The sequence below is a fragment of the Narcine bancroftii genome, chromosome 11, assembly GCF_036971445.1.
Source record: "Narcine bancroftii isolate sNarBan1 chromosome 11, sNarBan1.hap1, whole genome shotgun sequence".
Classification (NCBI taxonomy): Eukaryota; Metazoa; Chordata; class Chondrichthyes; order Torpediniformes; family Narcinidae; genus Narcine; species Narcine bancroftii.
Window position 1 is genome coordinate 32,757,721 of NC_091479.1, and position 9,371 is coordinate 32,767,091.

At 52.3% G+C, this 9,371-nt stretch overlaps 1 long non-coding RNA gene across 1 annotated transcript; it reads left to right on the forward strand.

The window, feature by feature from the left end:
- Positions 1-3,810: 3,810 nt before the first annotated feature.
- On the forward strand, positions 3,811-8,738 carry LOC138746376 (uncharacterized). Its single transcript, XR_011346917.1, has 3 exons — positions 3,811-4,402; positions 5,064-5,141; positions 8,280-8,738. It is a non-coding gene; the product is annotated as an uncharacterized lncRNA (long non-coding RNA).
- The last annotated feature ends 633 nt before the right edge of the window (positions 8,739-9,371 follow it).

Below are 9,371 nucleotides of genomic sequence, written 5' to 3' on the forward strand. Positions count from 1 at the left end.
GGCCCACTTTAGGATGTCTTGGACACCAGCAGCAACACCCCAGATACTGGCACCAGGGAGGCACCACCTGGAAAAGGTCCAGGGTCCTAGTCCAACAGTCCTTTTCCTGAGAATCCAGGCAGCATTGAAATATCAATGGTTGCTCAAAGCAAAATCCTCATTGCGGTGCCCACCAACAAGTTGAGGCACAAAGGTTTGTGGGTCTTTTGGGTTACTGGTGCCAACATATTCCCCATCTCACCCTGCCCCTCCATCTACTGTACAATGTTGCCCAGAAAAAAAAACTCACCGCTTCATTGATGACCTGAACAACAAATGGCTTCTTTAATGGCAAAACACGCTGTTGAACACCACTGCCACTGACCACAAGTATCCCCAACCCCTCAAAACTGGAAGACACTTTGAATGACTTGTCTCTGCCATGAAGACAATGGCCAAGTGGAGCGTCAAGCAAAAGAGGCAAGGTCGCCGAGTCCCACACAGCTTCTTGTTCAATTCCCTCCTGGAAGCTGCCTCCCGCGACTCCCCATCTGAGTGTCAGATGCTCGCCTGCTCACCACAGAGAACCAGATGGCAGCAGAGACAGTCACACTCCAGCCACACCTCCCCAACATGTGATGGGTTAAATCTGCGGATGCCACTCACAGCGGACCGAAGAAGTGGTACATGGCAGACCGCACAGAGGCCGGGATCGAAGGGCTGAGCCACTTGCAAGAACAAATCATGTCCTGCCCGAAAGTGACAGCCTCCCACCTGAATGACCCCGAGAAGAGCTTGGCACCATGGCCTGGGGCAAACCGTTCAACACCCTCGATGCTGGACAGCAGAGAAAAAGCTTGGTTTACTGACGGCTCCGGCTGGTGGAGGTGCGAAAAACAGTGGTGTAAGGTGGGAGCGCTCCAGCCCACCACAGATAAAGTACTGACACAAGAGGGTGAGGTGGAGGGGAGAGCCAACTGTCCAAGCTGGCAGCTGTGGCACTGATCCGAAAAGGGACAACCAGGCGGGCCCAGGAGCCTCTTTTCCGATCAGTGCAACAGGATTTCTGGGCTGTGCCAAACAACACGTCAGTGTGGATGGGTCGGCGTCAGGAGACAGGGAGGCAGATCCATGGCTGCCTGCTCTGAGGACAACAGCACTGGCAGATCTTCTGAGAGGTGGAACAACAAAAGAATAGTCAGGGTCCACCACGTGGATGGACACACCTCCAGGAAAACCGCTGAAGCTGACGCGATGCCACTGTGGACTGAGCTGCTCAAATATGCTCTGCCACTTTTTTCCCCAAGCAGAGAGACCCCGGAGCCTTGGCAGCATTGGTGCATCATAAATGTGGGCATATGGGGGCACTATGATGGACAGAGGATCTGGGGGTCTCATGATGTTGCAAGAACTGTGATGGCCAAATGCCCTATTTGTCAGCAATTAAAACCAAGGGCCGCATTCGCTGGGGTTCGGGAGCTGGCCAAGTCTGATAAATTGACCATATCAGGCCTCTCCCCTGCCAAAATAAAAAGTGATATGTTCTCACGATGGTCAGCACATACTCAGATGTCCTGCCAGCGGGCCGACCAAGCACCATTTTAGCGTGCTCCATATGTGGAATACCCTATCGGATAACGTCCGACCAGCAATGGGTGGTGATGCCAAGTATTTGGGGCCACCTGCATATCCCCTACCACCCACAGGCATCCAAGATCAATGAGTGAATGAATGACCTGTTCAAGGTATCATATGTGACAAGTTGATTGTCAAGTCTTCTCTCCACGAGTGGTTGCAAGTGTATCGATTAATCCGGCGAGTTTGTGTCTGTGTGTGTCTTTTACTCCTCATGCGACTTCACTACGTGTCAATAAAAGACAACTGTGTTCAAATTCGCCACCCATGGGACCCCTCGAATCAGTTTCACACACATAATAATTGGTGCAGTGAGCAGGGTCCTTCGAGTTCCGACTGAACACAGCTGCAGTGGAGATGCTTTGGAATTGGGGCAGGAAATCGAGTGCAGGCAGGGAGAACAAGATCTGCGGGTGGACTGACGAGAGTGCAGGGTTCGGGAGCTTGGCAAGCATGCTGGCGGACCACGGCAAACTGGTAGACTGGTCCAAGCTCCTGGATCCACATCTTGAGAAAATAGGTCACCACGTGTGGTCCCACTTCAAGAAGTCGGGGTTCCCAAAATCTAAGGGGAATCAGAGGGTGCCTTTTGGCTGCCATTGTTTCTCCTGAGAAACCAATGTGAGATCATAGAAAGGAAAGATTTGCAGAGGGCCCAGGAAAATAAGGAGATAAAGGTGGTCCAGCAGCGTTGCTGTGCACTGCAGGAGGCAGCACAGACTCCCCCAACCTGAGCCACTGATGTCGAGATGAGAGGGACAGAGGAAGCCAACAGACATGCCAATCAAGGTCTGACTCCTCCCCCACACTCCCAGTGAGTGAGTTTGTACTGGCCATGGAGCGATTAGCCGAGGCCATTTGCCAGGATTCAGGCATGAAAGGTTTCAGAACAGGCCAGGAAGAGCATGAAATCAATTTATTTGCAGAAGTTGTTCTGATATATCTGACAGACCCAACACACTCATTGCCCAAGTTGTGCTCCACCCTGGAGGACTATGGGGAGATCTCTGGGTATAAGTTCTTTTGGGATATGTGCAAAATCATGTCACTTAGGAAGGGGGATTAGAGCCAATGTCAAGAAAATAGTCAACAAATGTGGCGGCAAAATGGGATCAAATATCTAGGAGTTAGAATAGATAACAACGAGTAATTTAGACCAGCTGAATTATTCTCCCCTTGCTTGGGGAAATTGAGGAGGATTTAAATGGTTGGATGTCCCTGCCCGTTACACTAGGGGTGTCACAGAGAGGGGAGGTGTCACAGAGGGGGGAGATGATGTCACAGAGGGGGTGATGATGTCACTGCATGGGGCAGCCATAGCTGAGTCGTGCCATGGCACAGCAACACGAGAAAGATGCATCTCCTGGAAGGGGATTCTGGCCCACGTGTCGGAGTAGGACGCTGTCTCATCCCAGGGACCCTCTGATCAACAGGGTTGTGTTTGGAAGCACCCTGCGCCCATGGGTGAGATAAAGAGCCTGTTACAGGCTCCCCTACTGGGACAGAGACTCCTCTGGCACCATCCTTTACCCAGTGTGGGCGGAGAGAATGGAGGCTACATTTAATTTCCCCTCTCCCCATCCTGAGTGCAGGGCACTTTATGAGGCAGCTGGAGGGGACTGGGGAGGGGAGAACAATGGCATGTGAGGGAATACAGGGATGGGGTCTGTAGGAGTGGAGGGGAGAACAAAGGAACGGGGTAGCACCACAGGCTAATGTCAAGGGAGATTGGATCAGAGATAGGGGACATAGGGTTGAGCTGGGGGGATGGGGTGCGAGGGGACGGAAAGGACTGGGGAAACCATGGGGGTGGTGTTGGGTGGGGGATGAGAGTGTGGTAGAGGAATCGGGGCAGGGGAGAGTGTGAGGTGTCTGAGGGAGAAGAGAAGTTGCGAGGGGGATGGAAGGCAGACCTTTCAACAGAAATGGGACAGAGCTCCCCCTCCACCTGGAATGGGATCTGTCCACTGAGAGACACGACCGCTCCTCCACCCGCCACGCCCCCCCCCCCCCCCGTGGTTACAAGATCCCTTCCACCCTTGCATACACCCCCACACACCCCCAACCGGGATAGGATTCTTTCCCCCAGTGGACCTGGATGAAGGTGCTAGAAAGTGTTTCTGCTGCGGCGGACCCAACAGAGTTGAGCGGTGAAGAGTGGGGCTCTCTCCGCACCACCTGCTCCCTCAGGCAACGAGGTCTCACTTGCATCATGGAAGATCACGGTGTTGCTGAGCTTCTGGGAATGTGGAGGGCTTCTGCTAAACCCGTGGTAGGGTTCAGAGTGGTTCATCTCCCCGGGACGTGCTGAAGGTCAAGGATGACCCGATCCTCTCATGGAGGGAGGGTTGTAAATAAGGTGAACGGCTGCGGAACTGGCCTCAGTCTGAGGAGAGTGATCAAAGAGGGACCTGGGGTGGCAATATTTCTACTGAGAGGCTGGAAAGAACCACCAGAGGATCAATTCTGACATTTTGGAGACCCTTGGAAGGGAGGTAGAGGGAGGGGTAGAGACTAACTCGGACAACAAGGCTGGGCTGGGATAAATGACCTGTTGTGTACCCTCTGGGTGTGTAAATGCTGCTGCTTCTGCCCCAGAGGACATGGCAATAAGGCCACAACAGAGGTGGCCACACCGTGTCATGGACCCAACGTCCCCAAGGTGGTGTCCTGCACAGATGTTAAAATCATCGACAATGGATCTTTCGGTGTGGTGTACCAGACAAGGCTGGTGGACTCCGGAGAGCTGATTGCCATCAAGAAGATCTTGCAAGACAAGAGATTCAAGGTGAGGGGGAGGAGCAGTTGTGTGGAAATGAAAAACCCTGATATTTAAATTTAGGGTCTACAGCACGTTCACAGGCCCTTGCGACACATGAGCCCGTTTCACACAATTACACCCAATTGACAAACAACACCCCAAACACATTTTTGAAGGGTGGGTGGAAAGAGGAGCATCTGACAGAGACCAAGGCAGCCATGGGGTTTGGAAATAGAGAAAGTCACACAAACCAACAACAGACCCCCCATCCCCACACACAACCCCCCACCCCACACACACACACACACACACACACACACACACACACACACACACACACACACACACACACACACACACACACACACACACACACACACACACACACACACACACCTGGCAAATATCAAAGATTTTCTGCAAATTCATTGTTTAGTAGAAGCTGGGAAAACAATCATAAAAACTGAAATGATACTTCATTGAACCCCCTGACAAGTCCCCACTCCAGCGACACGAAAAGTCCCCCCCACTGACTCTCGAAAAGTCCCCCACTTCGGCCTCCCTTGGAGTTCCCCACCTCTGACCTCTTGACAAATCTCCTCCCCGCCTCCTCCCTCAACTTGGACAAGTTTCCCCTCAGGGCCCCGACCCATCGCCCAGCCTTGCTGATGTTCTTCTCTCGCCATAGAACCGCAAACTGCAGATCGTGCGAAAGTTGGATCACACCATCATTGTCCCTCTTCTCAACTTCTCCTCTGTAGTCAAGGTAAGATCCACCTGCACCCACCCCACCCTCACTCTGATGCATATCATTTGCTGCTACCTTCCCCATTCCTTCAATCGATCTGTCTCGCTGCAGCCTCTCTTTTGCCTCCATCCTGCCCCTCTGACCAGTGCTGACTCTTTGACGTTGGCTGCCCTGCTCCTCACCCATTAACTCATGACCTCTTGCCATTTCAACTCCAGACAGCAGCAGCCAAGACCACAAGACAAGGTCGCCAAATTCGGCCACTCAGCCCCTCCAGTCTGTTTCCCCAATTCATTTCACGAATGTACTTTCCCCCATAACTCACTTTTGGCACCTTTTGGTGCGCCTCCAAATCAACGCCTGCTCTGAATCGTCCCAACAACTCAGCCTCCACATGTTCGACCCCAGCCAACACCCGGCTGCAAACATTTCTCATCTCGAAACGTCAATGGTTTTTCTCCCCCGGTGAATCCTTGCCTCACGAGGGAGGGCGGTCAGAGCTGCACATTTTGTGCAGTCTCACCAGAAGCCGAATGATGGGGCAGCGGACGGGTCCACTACGGCCTGTTGACGCTCTGCTCGCTGAGCCGTTGGATTCATGCCATGTTGTGTTGAGCAGTGGGGGCATCAGGCCTACAGAGAGCAGGAGGGGCTAGCACTCCAGTTGGGAGAGGCACGGGGTTTTGGAGGGTAAATCCAGCTGACATGTTTGTATTGTGTCCAAGAGGAAGAGCAGGTTTATTTGAATCTGGGTCTGGACTATGTTCCCAAGACGGTTCACTGCATGGTCCAGCACTTCAACAAGGCCAAGCAGCCCATTCCCATGATCTACATCAAGGTGGTTGTGGGTCTGGGTGGTCAAGTTGTCCACTGGGGCAAGCTTGGATGGTGGGGTTGGAGGATATGAAGGAGTTTACTGGCTGAGTCTCGCTGGGGACTGGATATCGATGAAGGGTGCATGAGGGTCTCAATGGGTATTGGTGAGGAGAGAAAGGGTAGTGAGGGGAGAGGGGTGGAGAGGATGATGAGGATGGATGTTGATTGGCAGGGAGGGGCCCTTCACCCACCTCCCCTTACCCTCAGGATATAGACCCGGCCAGTGTGGAGGCAGAGTGGGTCATGTTATATCGTTGTGTTGCCAGATGTTCATGTACCAGCTGTAGCAGAGCATGGCCTACTTCCATCCTCAGGGGGTTTTCCATTGAGACATCAAGCCCCAGAAGATGCTGGTAGATCCCGAGATGGCCTTCTTATTGCTCCTTTATTTCGGCAGGTAGATCCACCCATGTCTGTCCGTTCACCACCTCAACGCGGTCCTGATCCCTCTCCACAACACGGCCTTGTCCCCTCCCCACCAGCTCTCACCCCTCCCCCACCAGCTCTCTCCCCTCCTGCCTCTCCCAACTTGCCCCATCCACAGCTTAATAACTTATTCTAAATAAGATTGTGGGGGCTTTAGATGGAATGAACAGCCAGAAACCTTTCCTAAAGTGTCAGGTGCAAATCTCAGAGAGCATCCGCTTCAGGTGAGGGGAGATTTTTTTTATGCAGAGAGTTGTGAGAGCTTTGAATGCGTCACCAGAGAAAGTGGTAGCGGTTGGTAGAATAGGTACATATAAAAGTCTCTGAGACGAGCATGTGGATGTAAGGGAACAGAATTTTTACATGATAGAGGAATTTGGGGATATGGCGAGAAGGCAGGGTAGGTCGAGTTTGGTCATAAATTAGATCAGCCATGATCGTATTGAATGGCGGAGCAGGCTCGATAGGCCATTTTTGTCCTATTCCTGTTCCCACTTCCTATGTTCCTATGGGTGTGGTACAGGTAAAGGTTGTGGAGAACATTTACAAAGGTCAGTACAGCCTTTATGGGCCAAAGGGCCTGTACTGGGCAGCAATGCTTGATGTTCTAATGGATGCGGAAGCTCTGGGAAGGGGTAAGGGAGGGACTCGCCAGGAAGTCTGCAGATGCTGGGTCCGAGGGCAATGCACAAACATGCTGGGGAAACTCATGGATAGTTTTGTGAGGAGCAGGTCCTGCTTCACGAGTCAAATTGAGTTTTTAGAGGAGGTGTCAAAGGAGATAGATGAAGGTCAAGGTCTGTATGTGCTGCACGAGGATTTTAGTAAGGTGCTTGACAAGATCCCCACGGAGGCCTCATTCAGAATGTCGGGAGGCATGGGATCCATGGAGCCTTGGCTGTGTGGATTCAGAATTGGCTTGTCTGCAGAAAACAGAGGATAGTAGTAGATGAAACAATGACTAGTGGCGCTCCAAAGGGATCTGCTCTGGGACCCCTGCTCTTTGTGATTTTTATGAATGATGATGGGAGTGGAAGGGTGGGTACGTCAGGGGATGACACAGAGGTAGAGATGTTGTAGACAGTGTAGAAGGTTGTCATAGGTCATCCAGTTTGCAGAGAAGTGACAGATGGAGTTCAATCCTGTAAATCAGATGTACTTAAATAAGCAACTGGTCCAGGTTTATTTCCAGAGTAATTTTCAAGAGCACGAATAACAGTTATTCCAAAGAAGGTTGGAGCCCCATTAAAAGTAGCTTCATATAGACCAATATCTTCATTGAATGCGGATTACAAGAATGTGTGGGCAGAGCACTTGGTTAATGGCAGGATTATGAACAGTGTGCAGGACAGAGAAATATTTAGATCCTGCTCCATATATCACTCAAGGTTGCTGTGCAAATTGAGAGGGAGTTTAAGATGGTGTATTGTGTGCTGGCCATCAGGAGTCAGGGGATTGAGTTCAAAAACCGAGAGGTATCGTTGCAGATGTATAAAATTCTCGTCAGACCACACTTGGAATATTGTGTGCATTCCTGGGGCGAGAATACCAGAGGACGTCTAATTAAGGTGAGCTGAGGGAAATTTAGGCAAGACGTGAGGGGTACATTTTATTCACACAGAATGTAGTGGGTGGCTGGAATGCATTGTCGGGGTAGTAGCGGAGGCTTGTCCAAAAAAGGCATGAAAAGGATTTTAATATGGACAGGAATTCAAGAAAAATGGAGAGTACTGGTGTGAGGGAGGGGAGGGTTCAGGGGTAGGGGGGATGATGGGGGAAGTGTTGGGACCCTCCAAAGTCATTGAGTTCAGGCCTCAGAGACAGTATCTCTATCACTCGTATTTCTCTTCCCAGGAGAAGGAGCGATCTCAGAGACAAGACACGAGTCCAGAAGAACCTCGCATCCCAGCTGAACAGAGGACGGACAACATCATGATGGCCTGAACCCCTCCCCGTCGTATCCCTCTGGCCCTGCCAACCCCATTCCCTGCCTCTTCCATGTCCCTTCACCCACTTCCCCTCTTCTCCTCTACCCCTCCTCCATCCCAACCCCCTCCCGCTCATCTTCCCCTTCCCCTGCCCTCACACCTATGCCCTAACCCCAGCCCTCCACTCTTCACCTCCCTCTTCCCCTCCGCCCTTCCCTTCCCCTTTCCCCCTCCCCTTCCCCTCCCCCATCCCCTCCCCTAACCCTCCCCCTTCCCCTCCCTTTCTCCTCCTCCCCTTCCCCTCCCCCTTCCCTTTCCCCTTCCTACCCCTAACCTAGGGGAAGGAGGGGGAGGGGAAGGGGGTAGGAGAAAGGGGGTAGTGGAAGGGAGTAAGGGTAGGGGTTGTGGTAAGGGGTAGGGTAGGGGGTAGTGGTAGGGGGTGCGGGGATGGGGAAGGGGTAGGAGGTAGGGTTAGGGGAAGTGGGTAGGTTGTAAGGGATAGGGTAGGGATAGTGGTAGGGGGTGCGGGTATGGGGAAGGGGTAGGGTTAGGGGAAGGGGGTAGGTTGTAAGGGATAGGGTAGGGGGTAGTTGTAGGGGGTGTGGGTATGGGGAAGGTGTAGGAGGTATGGTTAGGGGAAGGGGATAGTTGTAGGGGGTGCGGGTATGGGGAAGGGGTAGGAGGTAGGGTTAGGGGAAGGAGGTAGGTTGTAAGGGATAGGGATAGGGTTTAGTTTAGGGTTGGGGAAGTTGGGTAGAGTTAGGGTTAGTGTTAGGAGACATGGGGTAGGGCTATATCTTGGTTTATGGTTAGGTCTATAGTTCGGGGAAGTGGGCTTGTGTTAGGTATAGGGGAAGGGGGTAGGAGCAGGGGGGTAGAGGAGGAGTGAGGTTTGGGGTTAGGGGATGGTGGGTAGCATTAGGGTTGGGGTTATGGGGTGGCATAGGCGTAGGAATAAAGTTAGGGTTAGTGGATGGGGTGGGGGTAGAGTTAGGGGACGTGGAGTGGTGGTAGGGGG